We start from the raw sequence: 25,958 nt of genomic DNA on the forward strand, positions 1-25,958 counted from the left end.
CCATTAACCAGATATATTTTTTAACTTAAGTCTCCTTTTTTCTGTCTTGAGTTTTTCCTATAAAACTTTGTTCTCCCCTTACATCACTGCATATTCCCTAGAAGAGTCTTAAGTTTCTACATAGTTATTTAATTTGATATTTTAAGATAGCATTCTATATATGGAAGGAAAACCCAACAAAAACACAAACAAAAAATAATAATAAAAAACCCCACAACACTTAAAAAAAGAAAAAAACCCCAAACACCCACAACAAACAAAAAAATCCCCTACAAAACCACAAAATTCTAACAAAAAAAAATATTGAAATTCACCTGCAATCGTTTTACCAGTACCATCAAAGTTGATGTCATTTAACATACTATCAATAAACATGTTTAACAAGTTTATCACAATGGATGCACCTGCAAATATAACATACACTAATGAAATGTCTTTATTTCATTATTTCTGTGCAAACAATGCATATCTCACTTAAGGAAAAGTCCTCTTTTGAAATGAACTCTGTTCTAAGAAAAAAATGGAATTGGATAACTTATGAAGAAATACATCTTTAAATTACTTCTGTTCTTTCTCTTGAACTATAATTACCAAAGGATTGCCATGAAAAGAGCTAAAGGCTATAATTAATATTGTTCTCTTTTTCTTCGATGAAACATTTAAATACAGTGCATTATTTCATTGATCGCCTTGCAGACAAAGTCATGCCAATCTTTCTTTTAGAAAAAAGTTTCCTATCCAATTTCCCCTCCTTATAACTTGGAACAGCGTGTTCTTTTGCAGTTCCCAAATGTTCAGAAATACTTTCAGAATCACAATTAAATGGAAGACATGAAGACTTCAATCATGTTAACATTTTTATCTGCATTTATTTTCACAGTTAATGATTAATAATTTTTTTCTGATTCTTCTTGCACTGATTTAATGGCCTGCAGAGGGTTCCAGAGATTTACTCCACAACTGCTTCAGTTCTCTAAAGATTTTTTTTTTCCTTTTGCATAGTTAAAATGAAGAAGGAACAAAAAAAAACATCTTAAAGAATAAAAAGGAGTTCAAATATTTTCAGATCACTTTTGCTTAGCCATACATTCTTCCTCTTTGCTTTAGGGTCATGTTTAAGGAGCTGTTTAGTATGGCAGGGAGTTGTCTGTTTTCTAAATTAAAAAAAAAAAAACCAAAACAAAACAAAAAAAATTGAAAGGGTAAAGTTTCTGAGTAAATTTGCTATTTAAAACTTTTTTGCCTTAAACAGAAAGATAAAACTTAGGAAATGTAAGTAAGATCTCAGACTCATCACTTAAGACTGAGACAGTTTCTATAGCAGGCTTTTCTTTTTCTTGTGATATTCCTCCAAAACAGTGGCTGTAACTGAGAATACCTGCCTACTTAATTGGAAATAATTTTAATAAATTAATATTTTCTCTTGTTATCTATTTCAATATACACCTTTCTTTCACTATAGTTTATTTACTGATTTGCAATGGTTATAGTAGCTTAATATATTGTATAGGGTTTTTTTTCTGCGTATATACATGTATCATACATATAGCTGAGCTCAATCAAAACTATGACAGATGGGAACAAAACTATTGCTGAGTGAAAAAAGGAGTAGAAATGAAGGCTGACATTAATAAATAAATCACTTATTATCACTTATTTATCTTCATCTAAATTTTGCAAAAGCCAAACAGAAATTAGTACTTCAGAATTGTTTAATGTGTAATATTTTAACAGATGATTCACCTGGAAAGAAGTGATGCATATGTGTGTGTGTTTATGTATATGAATATATACATACATATGTGTAAGTACTTAAATTTCAAAAATGACTCGTCATCTACCACTTAAACAGAAGAGTTCAATATTCTTTTTTGGAAGTTTTTTTGGAACTACTACTTCTTTTCAACTTGTGTTTACAGAAGCATCAGAGCCCAAATCTTGTTAATCCAGTACATTTCAGCTATAAGTATGTAGGGTTTAAATGATCTAGTACAGTGCAGTTCACAAAATCAATTTTCTTAAGAGTAATTTTAGACTGAATGAATTACTCATGACTTCAGATTTTTTTTTCTTGCTACTACAATTCACAGAATGCACAGAAACAAATTAGAAGAGCACTGTACTGGAAAGAAAAAAAAAAAAAAGAGGAAAAAACCAACCCACATCGGAACAAGAATGTGCCCTATGGGCTTGACTCTGATCTCAAATAGACAAGCATGCATTGCTGAGCATTTTGTTAAAACAGCTATTGCATTCATACACACCGAAAATCTAATATGAGAACTAAACCCTAGGTATGCTGTCCTAGTTTTCAGGGTTTTTATAGTGAAAATTATATTTTCAGTATCTTACGTACCTGAAAAAAAATACCATGTATTCCAAATACAGTTAATACAGCCTGGAAAACAACCAGGCTACTTTCAGAAGCCAATGAGTTCTTTTGACATTAATTGCTTTGTTCTTGAAATGTCTCTCCTGCTATTTTCTGTACAAACAAAAATTTAAATAATCTTGTACAACCTTAAGAAGACTTTGTATAAACATACAGCCATCTTACAATTAGTACTGCATGACTGTCCTGACATTATTTTATGTTGTTCTGCTTTTCAAGAAATAAAGACTTTACACTACAGTTTTTTCCTTTAATGCTTTATTAACATCCTTGTAAAATTAAATTAATGAAAAATAAAATTGCCATTAAAACCCAGAACAAGGTTGATATTTTCAGGAAACAAGCCCTGTGCAAGGAAAAATTCCAGTCTCTGTGTGATTAGTTTACTATAAATATTTTCTTAGACAACCAAAACAGACAACTTCATTAAAATTCAATTTCTTCTTCAGTTTGCTATTATACATGTCTAGATTAATATTCTTAGAGTGTTGGCTGAAATTCCTCATTGATATGCCTAGGCACTCTGACCTTGGGATGTTAATCTGAATACAAACATTTATCTCTGCCTTGTCACTGTTTTAGCTTGTGTCTTATGATCAAATCCCTTAGATGGCTGGATATCCATCACTTTGCTGCCATTGGCCGGCTTTGATTTAGGGATGACATCTAGAAGCAATCGTTATTTTGACCAGTTTAATGCTTCATAAAATAGAACAAGAAACTTCATAATACTCCTGTACTCTGGTAACTACAACTATTCAATATTTCTCAGTAAAATTTATCATACCGTGGAATAATACTCATGTTGACTTCTTCTCTTTTTTTCATTGCTTAAGGCTTGTATTAGCCAGTAAGATACCATGTTGTAGCTATATATCTGAAAGAGAAAAGAATCTATGTGAAATCCAAAGGTTCCTTGACAATGTTGCAAGTAAATTTTATTCATGCTGTTACACGCTGGGAACCATGAATTTTTAGTGCTGTTTTGTAACATTCTACCCAACAAAGCAGAGAGATGTAAACCATTTCAGTTTTCACAAAAACAGTTACTAACATTATAATGGAATAGATGTAAAAATATATTTGGATATGAAGGACAGTGAATTTATTTCTATACATATATGATTAATTAGAGAGGATCAAAGGGGAATCATATAAATTAATAATGTGCTGTAAAAAAGATATCTCTGTCTTCCTCTAAGAAAAAGTGAAAGTAAAATGACATTTTCTTGGAGGAAATACTGTTGTTAAACCAATCTTTTCCATTAGGTAGATAGTTCAAGAGAAACATGGTGAACAGTTTTGCATTTCTGTTTAAGTGCGTGGTTTACTCACCAGATATGATTAAACCTTTTATATTTAATTTCAGTGTTCGAAAGTCCAATCTGTGAAGTGAAAAGAATGGATGTCTAATACATTTTGTAAGAAGACGAACGAGATGAGATGTAATGAGATGAAATTTGTGTTAAATTCAACACAGCATAAATACTATTGTCTTCATAAGATACTAGGATAGCAGAGAAATTCAGATTGTAACAGACCTCAGAGTGTCTCTAGTCCAATATCCCAGACAAAGTAGAGTCATCAGCTGTGAGGTCAGACCAGGTTGCTTGAGCCTATATCTAGTATGATCTTTAAAATCTCCTAGTATTAAGACTGCATAAGCCATCTAGGCAATTCTTTGTTTGCATTTAATTCTTCATGCTTTAGTTGGTCACAGTTACTAAATGTGCACTGTGAACTAAGCTATTCAAACTTGATCGAGAAGTAAGAATTTTATTTATTTACAGTGGTATTATTTCCACTAAACTTTATAGGTATATTTTTATCTTGTTATTGTCATTCCAAAGACTCATACACTGAAATATAAAGATTCAACAGAGAGTTTTTGAGAGCTTCCAATGGTTGTTAAAGAGTAATGTAAAGGAAATAAGGGAAGATCATGCACATTAATTTCTGTGCTTTGTGGCTTGTTTACTTTTCTGTAGAGTGAAGCTGACATATGCAAATGTCTGGTTTACATTCTGCTCCAGGCTTCCCAAAGGCCTAATATTTCTAAGGATTAATGTAATATTTTCCCCAAAAAGATAAAAAAACCTTTTCTGAAAAAGTATAATTTTTTTTAAGAAAAAAAAATCAAAAGGCAGAGGAAACTCTTAATCTTAATATATAATAGTAACTTCACAGGTTTGTTTGTTTGTTTGTTTTCCTTATTCATATTTGTATAGGCAGCTATAATTTTCTCCTAGTACTTCCATTTGTTCTTTTTTCATAATTTTCTATATAGGAGTATTTTTCCCCCAGTACTTAAGCAGTATATATTATGAAAAATAATGGAGTAATTAATTTGTTTTTCTTTATAAGCTTTACACATAGAATTGTAGATATTGGAAGGGATCTTCGTGAGTCACCTGGCCCAACACTCTGCTTGAAGTACTTCCACTGAGAACAGGGTGTTCAGGGCCTGATCTGCTTGAGTTTTGAAAATCTCCAAGGATGGAGAGTCCATAGGGTCTCTGGGCAACTTGTTCCACTGTTTGACCAGATGGTCATTTTTTTTCTCCTAGTACTGAGCCAGAATTTCCACTGTTACATGTTGTACCTGTTGCTTGTTGTCCTATCCCTGCACAACTGTAGGGAACATCTGGTTCCATCATCATTATACCCTTGCTTGACAGCAGCAAGATCCTTCTTTAGCCTCTTGAACAAATCCAGTTTTGTCATCTTTTCCTCATGTGTCCAGTTTTACAGCACTGTTTTTCTAGTACTGAGGACTAGAGAATTGGACATGATGCTTCATATGTGATCTCAAAATTGCTCAATAGCAGAGAATAATCACTTCCCTCAACTTGTTGGCTACAGCCAAGTATCTGGATGACCTTCAGTGCACACTGCTGACTTGTTGACAAACAGGATTTCTGGCTAGTCAGCTTGAATCCTGTAACTGCTGTCCGAGGTTTAATTCCAGACGCGAGACTTTGCATTTGCCTTTGTTGAACTTCATGACATTCCAGTCAGCCCTTTCCTCCAGCTTTTTGAGGTCCCTTTAAGTAGCAGCCTTGTCCAGCACATTGACCACTTCCTCTTATATGGTATTGTCTGCAAAACTGCTGAGAGGGCACTCTATGCCATCATCGAGGTTTCTGATACAGAAATTAAATGGTATCGGCCAAGTACTGATCTCTGAGTCATGCCACCAATAACCAGGCACCAGCTCGATTTTCTACACTTGAGGAGAATTTTTTAATTTTAATAGATCAGTCAATTTTCATGAATGTTATTGTCTACTTCTCCAACCTATAACCGTTTTGACTCTAATGGGACTATGGAAGAGTACGTAAAAGGCCTTGCTAAAGTCAAGGTAAATAACACCTACTGTTCATTCTCCTTTTGTCCAGTTAAGCTAGTTATTTCATCACAGAAAGCAATCTGTTTCATCAAGCATGATTTGCCCTTGGGAAACCCACTCTGGCCAATCATATTGTTGTTTTTCCAGGAAATTACTTCCGGGATTTTGTCCATAATCTTCTCAACATCTGAGATTAAACTGGTCACCATGTAGTTTTCTAGATGTTCTTTCTTTACGGTCTTGAAGATGAGTGTGATATTAGCCCTTTCCAGTACTCAGAAACCTTTCATTTCTAATGACTTTTCAAAGATTACAGAAAATAGCATTGGCCACCTCCCTTGGCACCTTTGGGTACATGCCACCTGTCTCCATGGACCTTTATTTGTCTTTATGCTTTAAACAACCCTTAGCTGTATTTTTCTTTGTTGTGAGTAGTGACTTATTCCTTTCATTTGGAAGGAAATAGCTTTGCAAAGTAGGAAGTCAGAAGCAAGAACTGACTAGAGGAAACTGAGGAAGGGAGTAACAAAAAAACCCCAAGCAAACATCACTAAGTATCTTTGTCTTTTCTATGTCCTTTATCACTAGGTACTCTGGTCTACTGAACTGTAGGCCCAAATATTTCTTAGGTATCCTTTTTGCTTTGTTGTTGTTTTGGTTTTGGTTGTTGTTTGGGGTTTTTTTGTTTGTTTGTGGGTTTTTTTCCATTTGTTTGTTTGCTTGTTGGTTTGGTTTGGTTTATGTGAGAAACTTACAGAAGCCCTTCTTGTTGACTCATTTATTCATTGATAGCTTCATTCCAAGTGAGACTTGATGTCCTAATTCCATCTTTGCATTCCCAGGTGTTGTCTCTGTATTCCTCCTGAGTATCTCATTCTCACTTCCATTTCCTGTATATTTCCTTTTTCTGTGTACTTTTATATTTGTCCATGCCAGTTTTCTGCTACTCTGGCTAGACTGAACATTGGAAAGGATGGTTCTTATGCACTGAAGGAACTGTTTTTCAAGATCAACCAGTTTTGCTTAGACGCTTAGCCTTTCAGGGAAGTCTCCCAAAGGATTCTGCAAAGGACATTCTTGAAGGAGGTCAAATTTCCCTCCCTTGAAGTCCAGTGTTTGTGTTTCTGCTAATTGTCTTGGTAGCTTCTCTAAAGATTTTAAAATTCACCATATCACACTTGTTTCACATCCCCAATGAGTTTTTGCTTGTTTATAATTGTTATGTCAAGCAGAACATCTCCCCAGCCTGCTCATTTATGTCATTGAGCTGTGTCAAGACAGCCCTATCTCCTCATCTTCCCAAGCTGACTTCCTAAGAAGCCTGAAACCATCCATTACAGCACCCAGTCAGGCAGCTTATCCCACCATATTCTGCAGTCCCAATGAGATCATAGCTCTTCAACTGTGTATGGATTTCTAATTCCTCATATGCTTCTTCTGCTGTGTGAATTCATGGACAGGCAGAACGTATAGATCCAATCACTACCTAACAGAAGGAAATACTGTAAGTTATGAAGCACATTATCCCCATATTCCCAGAAAGATAAACTCTCAAAATATTATGCTTTACCCATGGTCAGGCATCAGCCACTGCATTAAAAATGTCTTTCAGCTAAATATAACACATATTTTGCGCTTGTACATAAACTTTTATTTTACCCATTCCTTTGCGTTTGTATATTAGGTTCAGAAAAATATTAGGCACTACAACTTCGGCTCTGTAGAGCTTGAAGCCCAAGCTGTACATTTATGTTAAATACTTCAAATGCAGATTATTCTCAGAAGAAAGACACCCATGCTGAGCTTACAATATTTTTTTAATTATTATTATTACTGAAAATTATTGTAACATTTTGTGAAAACAGTAGCTGTGATGTTCATTTTTCAGTTGATTAGGTGGTGTAATGAAGGAATGTAAATAGAGAGTACAACGAATGCTTCATCACTAAATAATTTTCCTGAGTTTTATAATACAATATGTTACAGCTCTGATAGTTGCAGAGATCTGATTTCTCATTAACCTTTTTATTTTAAATTTTATTACTATTTTAGTAAATCTTTTTACTAAGATTACTGAAGGTTTGTCCTTTTTTCCACGGCAAACATCTATATGTAGAATTTTACAGTTGATTGACAGCAAAAATGTAAAAAAAAAATCCTTCTGAACTTTTCAATACCTTCAGCTGAGCTATAAGAATACCAAATTGTACTTGGTCATTGGTGCATGTGATGAGAACAACTGATGACCTTGATTTATAGATTCTTGAAATAGCCTTTTTCACCTTAATATTTCCATCCATCTTAAGGACAATACATTTGTCCATGAACAAGGTCAGTGACACATTTAAATAGGTAAAACACAATAAAGATTGCAGTTGAGGTAGCATTTCTGACAAAACTTATCAGTATGCTCCAGGCTGATGCCAAATGTCTAGAGAGACAATTGCAAACTCAGTCCAGTATGGCTACGGCAAATCAGGGTGCTCCTAAGATTTTATTGTGTGTCATATTTTGCTCCACCATGGAATTACTTACACTGTCTTTAAAACTTTCATCAAAAGCTATACAAAGCTTGTAGCTTATTTTTATTATCCATTTATGTATTTTCTAAAGAACAGGTTGGCAGAAAAATTAACAAGTGCCCTCTTACTCTTTCCCTTCACTTTTATTACTCTCATTTTCTTCACTGAGTGAAACTGAATAAAGCAAACAGTTTGTTCCTTCCACAAAAGGACACTCAACTCTGGATAAAAAGGTTACTGAATAGAAGGATATATTTTCTCCAGTCATAGCAAATATTGCTGGGGAGAGGCTCAGCAATGTTATTTATTGTACTGAGTATGAGCAGAATGGTTTTCTTTTATACACACAGATTAACAGTATACAAGGGAAGTGGTTGAGTAAGGCTTTTACATTATTAACACATCTGGAACTATGCAGAAGTAACTTTAGCAGCATGTTTTATTGCTTCATCCTTGTTTCAGGATGACTACTGTCTGACTTCACAGCAAAATGTGGAGCAATGGAGGTGTCAGGCCATTCCTAGGATCTTACTGCCAACAGGAGTGGAAACAGTAAGACAGGTTTTGAGGCAAAACTGCATCCTGGCCAAAAGCTGTACTAGCAACAAATTGCTGCATTTTTGCTGTGTGGAGGGAACTTCCATAGGCCTACATACACTGAAGTCCCCTCATTAAAGACTATAGTTCACCTCATCTAAAAGTAGTCAGATATTTATCACTCAGGCAAGTGCACTATCCACTATGATGCAGTGCAGGCTTGAAAACAACTTCCTTTCTGTCACTGTGTAGTAACAAAAAGAGTTTTCATACAACAGGAAGAGGAGGGATCACAAAGACAAACAATTCAGCATCAAATATATTAGAGCATTGAGTTGAGAGGCATGCATTTGCCTTTCAGTCCCAATAATAACATAGCTAAATAATTTGCACTAAACCAATCAGGATAGGAACCCATTCAAATGCCAAGTTGTGCTGGTTTAACTGAAATTGAGGTAATTTTCTTCATGCAGTAAGAATCTTTCCTCCTTCATAACTAGCATGGTTTTTTTGATTACATTTACTATGAGAAAAATGAGATAACACTGCTTCTTCCCCAGGATAGGGTTAATATTTTCATTCTGTAGCTGTGTATTTTTTTGGAATTTGGTAAGAAAGGGATGTAAGAACTCACTGTTACCTTGGTGGTTTTCAGAGAAACCAAAGACTTTTTCAGTCATCCAGCTACAGGTGCAAATTGGTAGGAGGGGAGCACAGAAAGGAGAGTACTTAGATTGACATCCAGATTGATCAATAAAATATTCCCTACCACTAGTGTCATGCTCTGTATATGACTAGAGTTGGCTTTTCCCTTTCATCAGTTCTGTTTGTATTTTCTGGTTCATTAGTTTGGTTAGTTCCATTGGGAGTTCCATGTCAGTTCAGCCTTTTGCCAGTCTGTAATTCCATCCTTAGGCCTTTCTACCTTTTGGCTCTTTGCTCCCTCACTGGGAACAGTTATTCGGGACAGAGCAACCTCCTCTAGGGGACTTGCTGTTTTGGCACGAGTGGAGTTTTATGAGGCATTGCACTCAATATCTTTTTTTAAAAAAATATATATGTCATTATTATTAGCATATTATTACTATTATGTTGTCTTATTAAACTGTTTTTTATCTCAACCCATGAGTTTCTCTCTCCCTTTTGATTCTCTCCCCCATTCCACTCGGGGGGGTGTGGGGAATGAGCGAGCGGCTAACGTTTTTTTTATTGCTAGGTGGGGTTAAACCATGACACAACTGTCCTAGCAAACTGTCCTCATCACATTGTATGGTCTTTCAAAAGAGAGAGAAGGAGGATTTCACATTTGTTTTTCTGCCAACACATTCTCCCTATCTGTTACTCAAAGACCACATCACATAGATGACTGTACCTCAAGAACCATATGTCTGAAGGTTGCAGATGGTGCATTTCTACTCAGCATGTTCTGAACATTAACTGAACTTCCAGATGTTGTGTCTCAATGTCTAAGCCAAACCTGTCTAGTATTACCAGGTATTATCTGAAGCTGGACCACGGGCTGCTCTGCCATTAGCCTCTAGCAGAGCCTCCCCTCAGAGTGACCCCTGATCCCCTCAGTCATAGGGCTGGGTGGGTACAGAATATCCACTTCTGATAGGCTCAAGTTCCCATGGTGCCTGATGCCTGGATGTCAGTGTCTCCATGGTAACCACACTGCTGGTAAAGGGTAGCTGTAGGAGAGTAATCTGTGAGTAAACAGTATTTAACCAGGCCTAACCCTCTGCCAAGCTACTACAGTAACTCCATTTCCTTAGTTATTAGTACTATGAAATCAACATAATTTTCATTGGTGGGTTTTTGTTGTCGCTTTGGAAGTATTTGACTATCCTTATTGAAAGCACTATTACATAAAAATAAGTATCAGCTAATCCTTTATCTGTTTCATCATGGCCCCTTCCTTCCAAATGGGATAGTATTGCATTTACTTGTTTGTTATAATTGTTGTCCCATCACAGAATGTCCACCATCACTCGTATCAGTGTCTGAATGCAGGTATGAGCAGGAATCACAAATGAGAACTCTCCTAGATTCTTCTAGGAGATGTAAAATTATATGTAAATACTGTCTTTATTTTGTCTGGGCTTCCTGCAATCAAAGATACATAGACAAGAGCCAGCTAAAAGTAAAGGTATGTATTCAGAAATATGTAATCCAGATTAGTTGGAAAGACAAATGATGGACAGCTTCAGAGCTTCTTCTTTATCTTGATACAGGATGACATACTCTGTGACAGCATTTATTCTTCTTTATTCATTACAAAGACAACCCAGATAATTAAGTTGTGCTAAAGCTAGCCATAAGACAGAGTAAAGTCAGATGAACTTAATCCCACTATCATTTACTGAAAGCATAGGTAAGAATCAAGGAAAAGAATAGGTGACTACAGAGAAAACCCCACTTTACGCAAACACTCCATCTCTATTAACTTGCCTAGCAGATAGATGAATATTTTTAAGTAGTTAAACTTTTTCTATTTTTTCTTTTACTTCAAGAGACAATAAGATGTTAAAGAAGTAAAAATGCTAAATGCTGATGTACAGCAATATATATCATAAAAATTAATAACTAATGCTTTTGGCTTAAAACCACAGAAAAATAATGGAAAAAATCCAGAAATCATGGAGGGATAACATTTCAAAGAAAACTCATAAGAAATATAGGTACCTAAACCTTGGTGAAAAGAATCTGTTAGAGCTGGCCATCTGACGCCCCTTGATTCCTTCAGTAGTATGACTGCAATGGATTTTCCTTTCATTAACTATCATATGGAGCAAAATTTGTCCTGAAAATATACTTTCTAAAAGGAGAAAAACGTGCTGAAAATAAGCGTAACATTTTCTTCACTTGAATTCTTCTGTCTTAGCATAAAAATGTTACTTATAATTCTAATTTGAACCTTTCTTTGGCCCGTTATATATATCTGACTTGATAATAATAACAATAGTCTCTTTTGGCTTGAGTAATTTTACATTTACTGAAAGATAAGTTATCCTGAAAATTATTTCAGTCTTTTGGGAGGGAATGATGAGAAGACAAGACTTCATGAAACAAAGGTGTAATTTGTTTTGCTTCGGACAAGTTCTAGTCTGGTCCTATGAACTAAACAGCTGATAGCAATTTAAGTGTATTAGGTACACTCTTGAAGAACTTCTTCCAGCCTTGTTTCCTCCAAAAGTAATTACCCTGTTACTCTCAAAGTGGAAATAAAGCATGATAATGTCACAGCCTAATGCTCTCTGACCAGGTTCTTCTAGAATTCAACGTGTGAAGAGTGCAATGTTTAAAATCAAGTTTACTTATTTGAAGATACTGGATGTTACATGGGATTTTTGATTTGGCAGAGTGATACAAAATATACTGAGAATACAATACAAATCTAAGTTGTATATAGCAAAGTACAGCAGTTGCAATATACAGTTCAATCGCAATACCAATGAGATCCCCATTACTGGTCCTTATGATATGCTCACTGTCGTCATGCTGGGAATCCCCAGTCGCTGGGAAGAAATACATGGGTTTGCACTCATCAAAATTCTTTTGTTTGTTGTTTTATACTCTTTGTTGGATTAATCCATCTATACACACTTCTCCCACATTGGTCTGGTTAACTCAGGGAGACATTCACGTTCTTTTCTTGAACTCAGGAAAAACCAATTAGACCACTAGTTGATCCACTTAACTGTGATATAGTCAATTGATCCACTCAAATGACATAGCTGTTTATCTAAAACAAAGGCTACTCTTTTTGGTCCCCTTTATATTGAGATAAAGTCAGCTTTCCTTGCAATAGCTATGGCCATTCACACCCTACATTATTCCCTGAGCTTCATGGGCATCATGGACACATCATCTCCACTAAGCCTTCTATCATAGTACGGGTTTATTGGTCGGTCACAGATAACAACTGATTGTCTGGGAGATCATCTTTTGAAGATCGTATCTGATCAGAACTGAAACTTAGCTATAGATATACCCAAATCTCAGCTGCTCAGTCTTTAAAGTGCTAAAAATGAGTCTCATATTCATGTAACGAATTGACAAAATTATACATTCAGAAAGAAATGTGCACATTTATCAATGTAATCTAAAGATGCTAAAATTTAATCTACACAGATTTATCTCACATGATGACTTTAGAGGACCACAAGTGTGTGAGTCAGTGCTGAGTCTACCTGGTTTTCGATTTTCTTCTTAAATTCAGTACTGATGATCTGATTAAATTCTATCCTTTAGCTCCAGCACATTCCGGAGCTGTATTTTAACCACAGTTTATCATTTGAGAAGTATAAATGGTTTCTTCACTATTTCTAAAAAGCTCCTTGCTTAGCTATAAAAGGAACAGACTCATAATTAATACCTGCTGTTTGTGGAAATATCAGCTTGTGATCATTACTTAGGCACATCTCTGATTTGTATATGTTCTATATATTCTTGCTCTACTAGAGAGATATTTCCTCCAAGTTGTTTATTTGTCACTACTTATTTGAAAACTCAAACAGATCTGTAAACAGATTTGTTAGCACTCACTTATAGAGCTTTGCAGATCCAGTTGTCACAACTGTGAACAGATAAAACAGGGTCATTACCCAAGCAAATGGAATGCCACAGGACTTACACAGAATTCTCCTCGTTTTGTACACACAAAATAACTGGGTATATGTTTTACACACAGAAAATACTTAACTTGTTCACAAGTCTAGCCTATTGTTTTAATTCGAGAGAAGTAACAACCAAAAAAAATTAATTTCTCGGAAGTTGGGTTTTTTTTCACTCTATGCCCTGCCTTTTGAGAAATTAGTGTGTAAAGTTGCAGGGAAAGCTCAACTGAAGTAATTTAGAGACAGTAATTACCTCCAGATTATTGTTATTGTAGTTCTTACCACACACCATGAAGCAGAAAATAAGAGTCTCTGACTCACAGGATACTTGAAAGATATTGTAAGATATTCCCTACAGTGAGCCCGTGTGTCACCTCATTGACAAAATTAGTAGAAGAATAATACTAATCATATAAGCTTGCTTTAGGAAGTAATGGTAATTTTAAAAGGCAATTTTTATACATAAATGCACATTTAAGGATACCTACAATTGTTTTTTATCTATATTCCAGTTAAAACTCTTCATGGGTTCACAACATCTATGTACTTTTAGATGAAGAAACTTACCTGAGTTGAATCAGTTTAGTACCTTGTACATTATGTACTTCAATCACAATCTGCAGAGTATGAGTTCAGTGTAGTGAGAAAGAATGGGAGTTAAACACACCAAGTTAATCAAGAAAAGCATAAAAAGAACATCCCTAATTAAATTTTTCCAGGTGTGCAGATAAAACTCAAATCATATAAATGTAAAAGTTCTAGAATATTTTAGTGCGCTACTTCTTTTCCTCCAATTGACAGTAATTACCCTCCATTCTAGTTGTCCTTTCCTTCTCCTGTCCCCATTATTACTCATTAGCAGAGTTTGACCCTCAAGTACTGCACTCCTCACAAACAGTGAAGGAAGAAATAATTTGGAATAAGGTTGTCTTATTGTAATATTTTTAGGTTTTATATTTTAAATTGAAAGTTAAAAATAATTTCCATATTAGTATTCACAAAGTTGTGAAAGTTTTGCTTCATTTAGTGTAAAGAAAAAGCTAATGCAAAGTGAGAATATATGTAAGGTAGCAGCAGCCACAGTTTACTAATCTGAAGCCCTTCTGTTTCTTGGTTCTTCCACCTTGTTAATTTTTTTTTTTTTTTTTTGGTAAAGAAAGGCTGCTATTCAGAATATCTCACCAGAGCAACCAATTTCTGTAAATTAACTATCTAATTATCTTAATCACTGGATACCATATACCTAGAGAAACAAGTTCTGCACTATTTATATAAACATAAAAATAAACTACTATTATTATACATAAATTTTAAAACCAAGTACAACACTGTGCAAGTCACCCTTTCCAGGTGTATAAATTCAGAAATTTGATAACAAGTACAATGCACTACATTTTGTTTTGATTGGATGAAAACCCAAAATATCACCTTTTCAGTATCATTTTTTTCAAGAGGAATTAACAATAACATAATTTTGAAAATAGTCAGTCTTCTACAGCATTAGCCTTCTTCTCTTGGAACATCTGTGAATCTCCTAGTAATTGTTTTTTTACCACCATTTCCTATTATCTAGTTTGGATTCCCAAATAGATTGCTTATCAGAAATGTGTCATGGCTACCTGACTTATAAGATGCATATGAGAAATTTATAATGAAAGGTATATCCTGACCAGTGAGACTATTCAGGAGAATAGGTACAATAAATACCCAAGTGCATGTCTTCCAGCTGACATAATATTGGTATTGGTATTAAAGTGACAGTTCATGGAGAACTGTCTCCTATGGAAGGGACTCCATGCTGGAGCAGGGTAAGAGTGTGATGAGGAAGGAGCAGCAGAGACAACGTGTGATGAACTGACTGCAACTCTCATTCCCTATCGCCCTGCACTGCTCAGGGCGAGGAGGTAGAGAAACCAAGAATGAAACTGAACTGGGGAAGAAGAGGGGGATGGGGGGAAGCTGTTTTCAGGTTTGTTTTTATTTCTAAATATTCTACTCTGATTTGATTGGTAATAAATTAAATTGATTTTGTCAAAGTCAACTCCGTTTTGCCCATAATAGTAACTGCTGAGTGATCTCCCTGTCCTTATCTCAGCCTTTCATTGCATTTTGTCTCCCCTGTCCAGGTGAGGAAGGGGAGTGATAGACCAGTTGGTGGGCACCTGTCATCCAGCCAGAGCCAACCCAGTACAGCGAAAATTTTTCTTATTCAGTTTAAGCAATATCTGGGCAAGATTTTACACTGAGTTTATTAAAAGCAGCAAGATTTTAAGTATATGATTGTCAAATTCTTGACACTGTCCTAAATCTGTTCCAAGAAGGGCCAGTGACTGTGTTATAGATTTCAAATAAATAAGTCTAAGGATCCTACTTAGCATCTTTCGAACAGGCTAAAACAAGGCAGAGGCAGGAAGTAGAGACATCACTGAAAAGCACTGATTGCTTTCATATTTTTTATTTTCTGATCTTCACAAGCAGCAACTTTTCACTCAGTAGTTGTATATCTTAGGGCTGTTTGATTCATGAAGGTCAGAGGCAGATCCAGGATGCTACATCCACAAAGTCATGCAGGTGTCTTATGCGACTTCTGCTTCCTAAAGTTTAAATTAAATCATGGTATGATCCGTTACCTAAATACGAAGATACCTAAAGGCTTTAGGCACCAAAAGGTTTATATTTTCAGAGTTTGACAGTTTGTTTGGCATTGCCTGGACAACTATTTAAAGAATTGCAAAGGCCAAATTCGGTCAGCTAAGCCTCTGGCTTTTTTCTTTGTCTATCTATCTATCTATCTATCTATCTATCTATCTATCTATCTATCTATCTATCTATCTATCTATCTATCATCTCCACTAGTAATGGAGACAGGTGCCCTAAATTCAAACCAGCCTATGGAAATATCTGCTTACATACTTCCTGATGTTTCAGAGTTGATGAGGTTCTTTTTTTCCTCTCCAGTCTTCCTATGTCACCCTAACTAGACTGGACTCTTCACATAAACACAGACCAGAGAAGGAATGGGCACTGGATTTGCCTTATTGACTATGACACTGAGAATTGATTCAAGTCTAAAGAATAGGAATATAGTGATTTCTTGTATTCATAGAAGTAGCAGAGCTATGTTGCCACTGAATATCTATGAAAGTACAATTAAATCTTAAGTACTTATAAATGAGCATTTAAATATATTTAAATGTTTTCTTTTGAAAATATCTTGAAGACATTAGAACTGCTATAACTGAGGGATTTTTTTTCTATGTTGTTTTTATTAAGGACTTAAACACATGAGCAAATACTTATGGGTTACTTTGAATCTACTGTACAACAGTGGCATTACACTACTCTCTCAACACATAAATGTTATTCTGCTGTGTAAGTGCATATATGTGAACAGTTTTGTGGCTCAGCTGAGATCTGGCAAGATATGAAAACACAAACAGGTGATCAGAGATCTGCAGTTCTATGTGGAGGATCTGATCTTGCTAGCATAGACAGATAAAAACAGAATTAAGAAGAGTTAAGATTTGCCTTACAATGTTAACATTTATCTGTCTATCTATGCATCTCTCTCTCTGTCATAGAGCTTATAAAATAATATGTCTATACACAACATACATACACATGAATTCCACCAAAATAATTTAACAGTTGTAAAATAGCTGTGGCCACAAAAAAGATCAAGTTCAGTAGAAATAAATTAAAAAAACCCCATATAGTATCTAGCATATGTAGTAACATTTAAAGCAGTTTGCTAGTTGCACGCCTGGCATTCTAAGTGCTCTTCACCTGTAAGAGAACTTAAAGAGTTATCTAGCATGTTCCTAGGATGTCCAGAATCCAGCTTAATGTATTTTCCTCAACGTCTTTATTTCCAAAACCAGCACCCACACCTGGCTTTATTTCCTTTTTTTTGTTAAAATGATAGGCCACATATTAATAGGAATTTTTGCTTGGGGTTATGAAATGGATCATGTTCAATTTCAGGTGTTTCCCTATACTTAGAAGTTTTTCCTCTACAGTAGTTTAAACATCATCCATGGGAATAGAGATAGAAATTAAGTAGATATTTCCTGACATAATGAAAACATTACCAAGGTTTCAGCTTACCTTTCCTGATATACTCAAAGTCCAGGCTTCGTGCAAGCCTGACAATGCAGCTGCAGCTGATCCAGAGGAAAACTTAATAAACATTTTCAATGTCATTTTTTTCAAATTTTAAAAGTGGAAATTGAAATAGTTATTTTCACTCTTACTGCATAAAAAGCATAATTATATAATAAGCAATCATTACTTTGTCAGTACTGTAAGAATCAGTCATACTCACACATACTCACACACAATGCCAAAATGGTGCTGACTTTGAAATAATACTGTGCCCCAGCTAAGTGATTGATCACTTGAGTTATTCCTTGGGCCCATCTAGGAAAACAAAACAAAACAAATCGAATCAAACCAAAACAAACCAAACATGTTCTCTAAATCATTCTTCAAAATTATGTGCTGATTTAAATGAATTACTATGCCGTTATCAGTTTCACAATTGTTTTATTCATTAATACGATATACTATGTAATATACTGAGATGAGAGTAGAAATTATATTAATAAGTTTAGGTTTTACATATTAAGAAAATAAGTTATATGAGAGCTAAAATTCTAGTCATTTCAAAACAGGAATTTTAGGAATTTTCAAAAGTGCTACCACTGCAATAACTTCCCCTCCACATCTCTCTCCATAAGAGAACAAAATAACCAAGCTGTCTCCTCTATTGAATATACCCAGTCATACCTTTATTGAATTAATTAGATGTTTATGAACAGCAATTCTTTAGGGAAGAGTATGTTAATTTTGGGATGACAGTTATTTACTTTTGTTCTCTGTTTATGTACTTGGCAGGTGATAACAAATATTCCATTTTGCATTATCTCGTCAGCTCAGCTTGCTGGAGAGCATTTTGATAAGGTAAACCAACAATGAAACTTAGCTTAAATTAAGATTTCTAGCATAATGAAACTCAATATTCACAGCTCCCTATTCCACAGTTGAGATCTTGCACTCATTGTAATACAATTAAAACAATGTAGGGAAAGTATATGCTGTAGAATACTGAATATTCTCACTGAATTGCTTATAAAACAGGGAAAGAAAATCAACAGTGAAACTGAGCTGACACTAGATATTATCTCTATGGTTTCAAAGATCTTGCTTTTGATAGTGCAGGTAATATCAATCCGCAAGCTTTCTTAATGTGTTTTTAAGAAAAAAAAAAGTGTAAAACATGGTTGTGCTATGAATCTCTTTTTATCTTAACTTCAAAAATGTACATTCCCATATGAGTGGGGCACCTGATGCAGATTGACATTTGCTGGTGTGTACATAGTGTCCAACAATTAACTTTGAGTATGATGGAGTTATTTGGTCCTGTTTATACATTATATGGCCAATGTTCCCTATGAAATTTTTTTAAATTCCAGTATGAGATTTAAGAGATTCATTTATGTTTTGCACTGAGTTAAATGATGTATGATAATCCAGGATCACCCCTTCAGGTCCAGAACAACAAAAACAGGCACACAAAATATATTTTTGAATGTGCTTACACATCAATGTTCGCATGTGTACATACCTAAGAGGGTGATCCACTAATCCCTAGCTTTCTGTGGCAGTACATGGATTTGAAGAATAGAAGCTTTGACAATGAATTTGCTCTCTTGCCACTTCAGGCTGAGCTAAATATCTAAGTATTTATCTGATGCTTCTACTTATGCAATGGCCAACTCTATACTTAACCCATTAAAAACTCTTAATTGACAGGCACACTCAAATGTAATATATCCCATGAGTGTTGAGTTTAACATAGAAAATAACACAATGGGAAGTACTGTGATTATTCTAAAATTTGAAGGCTGAGAATATTGACAGAAGTAAAGAAACAAAAATATTGTTACAGTGGCATGCAATATCCAGTACATGCTCACCAAGTCACTTTTTTACTGTTTTTGCCTGATTTATGATTCATGATTCTGATTTATGTCAGAGAATTACTGTAGAGTTTATCATTGATATAATATAGCTCCATTTTTTTTTCCTTAATTTCTTCATGAACAGAAGGTCTTCTACCTCTAAAGATGCAAATGGAAAGATTTACAAAGTTGGTACATTTTTAATGTATATATAAGAATTCATATATCCTGTTATTTGGTGCATCACACTCACAAATTAGGATATGAAGGGCTAAAGAGTGAACTCCTCCTTTACATCTTGTTTTACTGATGTGTAATTGAAGATTTCACATAGAAGCTACTGTGGGCAGGTTTTTCACACTAATTTTGTTGTTTGGTTTTTTTTTTAGAAGAGCATCAATTGGACAAGAGACATTCTAACTTAGAGTGTTTTGACAGTACCACAAAAACATTCAGTCGTCAAGTGTCATTCAGACTTTTTCAGTTCTTACCTCATTTTCCAAGTAGTTTTCTTTACCTTTGTTGTTGAGCACCCAGGAATTTTGTTGTCCTCTAATTATGGTTCTCTCCTGTGTATATTCATTTACTCTTAATGAGGCACTGGAGAGGTGAAAAAAACCCAAACCATCAAAAAGTAGAAGCACTGATATCCTAAGACAGCCCAGTTAAAGTATTGGAAGGTTTGAGTCTCATCTCCCCTGCAGGAGAAGAGAAAAGCCAGTCTTGAACAGTCTCGAAGTCTAATGCATGAGTTGTTAGGTTCTGTTTTGAAAATACACTTTATGCTCAAAAGGAACTCTGTTTTAGAAACTAAAATTTCTGTTCCACGACTCAAGGACAGCTATATCAAAGAAACCCTCATCAAGAGTTGAGCCTAGTGTGAAACATCAGTGGAGGAGAAATGCAGAATTGCTGGAACAATTATGGAACAAGGCTCAGCTCAGCCTGTCCAGTAACAGTATAAAGGAAGCTTTACAGATCAGTCTAGCTGACTGATCAATGGATATTTTGAATAGATTTCAAAGAAAGTCTCAGTCACCTGAAACATAGTAGACTTCTTCATCTGAATGACTTTGCTATTTTAGAACGTGGCTGCATAATGTAGTTTTCTTTGGTGTGAAGGATGATAAAAATACATCATTCTATGCATTTATTCTACTAATGTCTTCACACTGGAGAACATGTGAGAACATAGGCAAGTGAGAATTGCATTATGGAGATTCATCTAACTTGTAGTATTTTCCACAGTCATAATTCCAAACATGTTTTGTTCTTTTTTGTTTGTGTTCGCATGGACACAAAGAAATATAAGCAAAACATTTAGAATCATATATGTATATGTGGTTGGTATTCCTTCTCTCCTAACAAAATATATTTTGACTATGTATTCTGAACACTTGTTCAGTGCTCAAGATACAGAACAAAACAAAACAAAAACTTTGAAAAGGTACATATGATGTTTTGTTTAGTTTCTTACATGAAGGGTTAGAATTCAATATTAGAAACACAATTCTAATTATTTTCAAAGACTCTGAAAATTAATCTGAATCTTTTTTGCTGCCATTGTCATACCATTTGTATTTAAATAAGGAAAAAAAAAACTAGCCACGTTCCTGTTTAATAGTTTCCAAAGGATTACATATAAATCCTGTTTACCATAAACATAGTAGAAGGTTGCTGTTATTTCGAAGAAAACTTCCTTAATGACACCAGAATTTGTTTTCAAGTATCTGTATAGATAAACTGTCTTCCGCAGGAGGAAGTTTATTATGTTTCTTTGCTATATTATTGAACCGAAACAAGTAAGCTAATTAGCTGGTTTATTCACCTCTGAGGCAGCTATCTAGTGATCATTTAAAAAAACTTACATTTATCTCTGTGTTACAGCTCCAGTCACAAATTAACAAATCTTTCTCCAGATCTCCCACAAAGCTTTCAAAAGTAAGTGATGAATTACTGAAAAGAATAGTGCAACCTTGGACTCTCCGAGAAGCTACCTGCAGAATGAAACTTCATATAGGAAGCGGAATTAATGGCAAAGCAGTCTGCATCATTATTCATGTAGGAAATTTAAATAGCAAGTCCTTGACATTTTTCTTCAGGTCACAGTACTGTCTCAAAATCTCACCAAAAATAAGAAGGACATCATCAGAGTTGTGCTGAGCTGTGATTCTGGTGAAGCACCTGAAAAACTAGCAGCATTGTGGAAGCTCATTGTACTGGTGACAGAATTTCATGTCTGTCCAGGACAAAAAAGAACTGATCATGCATCAGAGCTTTTCTATTTATCGGGTAAACAAGTACATGTTTTTTAATAGAAGTTGTGAAGAAAAGATCTTTTGGTAACAACAGTTTTCTTGCCTTTTCAGAAGTTCAATTCTTTTCATTATTTTAGTTTTCAAATATTTGGATAAAGCATCAGAAAAAAGTTGATACAGACCACAAGACTTCAGGAACATAATCCAAGAAAAAAATACATATGATAGCAACTTTTCATTTTGTGCTCAAATGCAAATCAAGAAGTTACATTTAGGTCAGAATCTAAACACAAAATCACTTTCCCTCTTAACAGTATGTATACATTTATTCAAAATTAATTTGTGCCCATTCACACGGTCATCAACATATATTACCAACTATACATATGTGGAAAAGGGATTAATATTGTTGATAAAGCATATGATTCTATTTTATAATATTTTCAGTATTAATTTTTCAATCATAAAGAGACATGCAAAATCTTGTTAATGGTATTGTAATTTGAGAGAGGAACAGTATCGCTGACATGTATGTAACTCAATAAAATTCTACCATTCTTCATGGTGAATGCTTATTTTTTAAATAATATTGTGTCTCATTTTGAAGATTTCTCTCTTTCTTCCTCTCTCTGTCAGTTTGTGAGAAGTATATTCCACATCTCTTGGAACATGAAGGATATAGCTGACATAGCATTTAATCTGTCTGTTTGCAGTCATTTAAAGGAATATTTATCCAAATTGAGGTAAAACAGGTAGAGATCTTTCACAGAGACAAAGCATATGCTCATTGTGCCACTGAAAACACAATATTAGTGTATATTTTTTGTGAAGTAAAAATAAGAGTTGGCCAACAATTTGCAGATTATCATAAACATGAAAATCTGATGTTATAAACTCTCTGGAGAAAGAGAAAGAATAGTGTAGGGAAGGAGAAACTTTTGTTTTCAGAATTACTGTCTAATTTTTGTCCATCTTTACAGAGCTGGGTATATACCTACAGTTAGCAGGCATAGGTGTGAATATTTCTTCTGAGTATGCAATTTTTATTATTATTATTATTATTTGTTCTTGATAATTTAAAAGGTTATAACCAAAAAACTATTTGGGGGACTTCAGATCATGCTACTTTACATTTGCATCAGGGCCCTACAATATTCTGACTCCTTTACACACTCTTAGGTAATTTGCTCTGCCTACCTCCCCTTCTTAGTACAACTAACTGACTATGAGGGAAAAAAGGAAAAAAAAAATCACTCTATTAATTTTCTCATTAAATCAGGAAAAAAAAGAATAAAGAATCAACTCTTGCAGGAAATACACAGTGCATCTCCTTGTGTTTCATCATAACTTATCATCCTCTCTCTCTTTCTTTTCCATTTAGAATCATAGCTTCATAGAATGTGCCAACTTGGAAGGGATCCACAAGGACCATTGAATCCAACTCCTGTCCCTACATATGACAGCCCCACAGTTCACACCATGTGTCTGAGGGCATTGTGCAATTGCTTCTTGCATACTGTCAGGCTTGGGGTTGTGACTACCTCCCCAGGGAGCCTGTTCCAGTGCTCTGGGTGAAGAACCTTTTCCTAATGTCCAGCCTAAACCTCCCCTGGCACATCTTCCTGTCATTCTCTCAGGTCCTATCATTGGCCACCAGAGAGAAGAGATCAGCACCTGTCCCTCTTCCCCTTCTTTTGAAGAAGCTGTAGACCACGATGAGGTCTTCCCTCAGTCTCCTATTCTCCAGGCTGAACAAACCAAATGACTTTAGCTGTTCCTCTTGCAGCTTCCCCTCCAAAACCTTCAACAACTTTGTGGCCCTTTTCTGGACACTCTCCAGTAGTTTTATATCGTTTTTATCCTGTGACACCCAGAAATGCACAATGCTTCAGGTGAGGCCGCACCAGTGCAGAGTAGGGCAAGACAATCACCTCCCTGGCCTGGCTGGCAATGCTGTGCTTGATGCACCCCAGGACGCGGTTGCCCTCTTGGCTGCCAGGGCACACTGCTGACTCATATTCAACTTGCCATCAACCAGAACCCCCAGATCCCTCTCTGCAGAGCTGCCCTCCAGATTCTTATTCCCCAGTCTGTATGTACAGCCAGGGTTGCCGTGTTCTAGGTGCAAAATCTGCACTTGCTCTTGTTGAACTTCATGCAACTGGTGATTGCACAGTTCTCCAATTTGTCACGATCCCTCTGCAGGGCCTCTCTGCCCTTCCATTAAGTCCTGCATGCAAGTCATTTGTGAAGACATTGAAAAGTACTGGCCCTAAGATGGATCCCTACAGAAACCCTCTAGTGACTGGTCAGCAGATCAACATAATACCATTAAGTGTAACCCTTTGAGTATAAACTGTCAGCCAATTGCTCATCCACTGCATTATGTGTTTATTCAGCTGTATGCTGGACATTCTTGTCCAGGAGGATACGGTGAGAGACAATATCAAAGGTTTTACTGCAATGCAAATATATCATGTTGATTGGCTTCCCTTGGTCAACTAGGTGGGTAACCTTGTCGCAGAAAGAAATTAATTTGGTCAAGCAGGACTTTCCCCTTATGAACCCGTGCTGGCTGAGACCAATGACTGCCTTGTCGTTCAGATGTTTTTCAATAACTCCCAGAACAATCTTCTTCATGATTTTGCCAGGAATAGAAGTGAGACTTACAGGCCTGTAGTGGCCAGGGTCATCCCTTTTGCCCTTCTTGAAGACTGGGACAATGTTTGCCAGCTTCTAGTCAACTGGAACCTCTCCAGATTCCCAGGAACATTGAAAAATCATGAAGAGAGATCTCCTATGACATCAGCCAGCTCTTTAAGTATACTTGGATGAATCCCATCAGGCCCCATTGTCTTATAGGGATCTAGCTGGAGCAGCAAAACCCACACAAGTTCAGGGTCAATTGGAAGTTTATCATTCTCACAGCCATGGCTCTCTAGCCCAGGGCTCTGGGAGCCTCAGAGCCCATCTTCACTGTTGAAGATCAAGGCGAGGAAAGCATTAAACATTTCTGCTTTGCCTATGTCCCTGTATATAAGGTGACCATGCTCATCAAGTAATGGTCCAATGCTATTTCTAGCTTGCCTTTTTCCATTAACATATTTTAAAAAGCACTTTGTAGTGGCCCTCACAGTACTAGCCAACTCTAATTGAGCTTTGGCAGCACAAATTTCCTCCCTACAATGGTGAGCAGCATCTCTGTAGTCTTTTCATGATACCTGACCTTGTTTCCACTGATATATATTTTTTTTTTTTTCACTGTAGTTCAAGAAGAACTCAACCAAGTTGTAGCTCAACCAAGCTGGCTTTTTGCCTTGCCTACTTGACTTTCGACATTTTGCAATTGTCTGCTCCTGTGCTTTCAGGAGGTGGTACTTAAAAAGTGCCCAGCACTGATGGACCCCAGCACCTTCAAAGTGTTTTCCCCAGGGAATTTAGTAAGTAGTTCCCTGAGAAACCTGAAGTCTGCTCTCCTTATATCCAGAGTAGAGGTCTTGCTGGCAGTTTTCCTCCTGCTAGCATAGATTTTGAACCTGACTGCTTTGTGGTTGCTGTGGCCAAGGCAGCCACCAATCACCACTTCACCAACAAGACACTCTTGGTTAGTGAGCAGCAAATCTAGGAATGCACCTTTCCTGGTTGGTGCCCTCAGTGCCTATACCAAGAGGTTATCATCCAGATGGTTTAGGGACCTTCTGGAGCTGTTTGTACCAGCTGTATGATATTCCCAGTTGACAGCTGGCAAGTTGAAGTTCCCCATGAGGACAAGGGCAGATGGCTTAAAGGCTTCCCTTAGTTCCTTAAAGAATAATTCATCCATGTTGTCATCCTGGCAGGTTGGCATATAGTAGACTCCCACAACAGCATCCGCTTTATTAGTCTGCCCCTTAATCCTTACCCAGAGGCTCTCAACTTTGCTATCACCAACTGCAAGCTCCATGCATTCCAGCCCCCAGAAATTATTTAGAGTTCAGTGTACTTTTATTTAGGTTCCAAAGTGGAAAGGATCAGGCCCAGAATATTAAGGCATGTACTTTTTTCAAGCTGACTTGATTTTAATGTCAAATTACTTTCCAGCAATACAGCATTCAGCTTCTTTTGGGTAGCATTCACCATTCTTAAAATGGATGGAGAAATAACTTTTTTTAAATGGAAAGACTTTCATGTAAGATTAAAAAGGTGCATATATATAATGCAGTCTTAATAGGAAAATAAAGTTCCTGTTTTTTTGAATCAAGCAATCTGGGATTTGAACTCCCACCTTAAGGAGATTTTGTCCACAGTGCTTTCTTTTTTTTTTTCTGTCAAAGTCAAA

The sequence above is a fragment of the Caloenas nicobarica genome, chromosome 1 (genome assembly GCF_036013445.1).
Source record: "Caloenas nicobarica isolate bCalNic1 chromosome 1, bCalNic1.hap1, whole genome shotgun sequence".
Taxonomy (NCBI): Eukaryota; Metazoa; Chordata; class Aves; order Columbiformes; family Columbidae; genus Caloenas; species Caloenas nicobarica.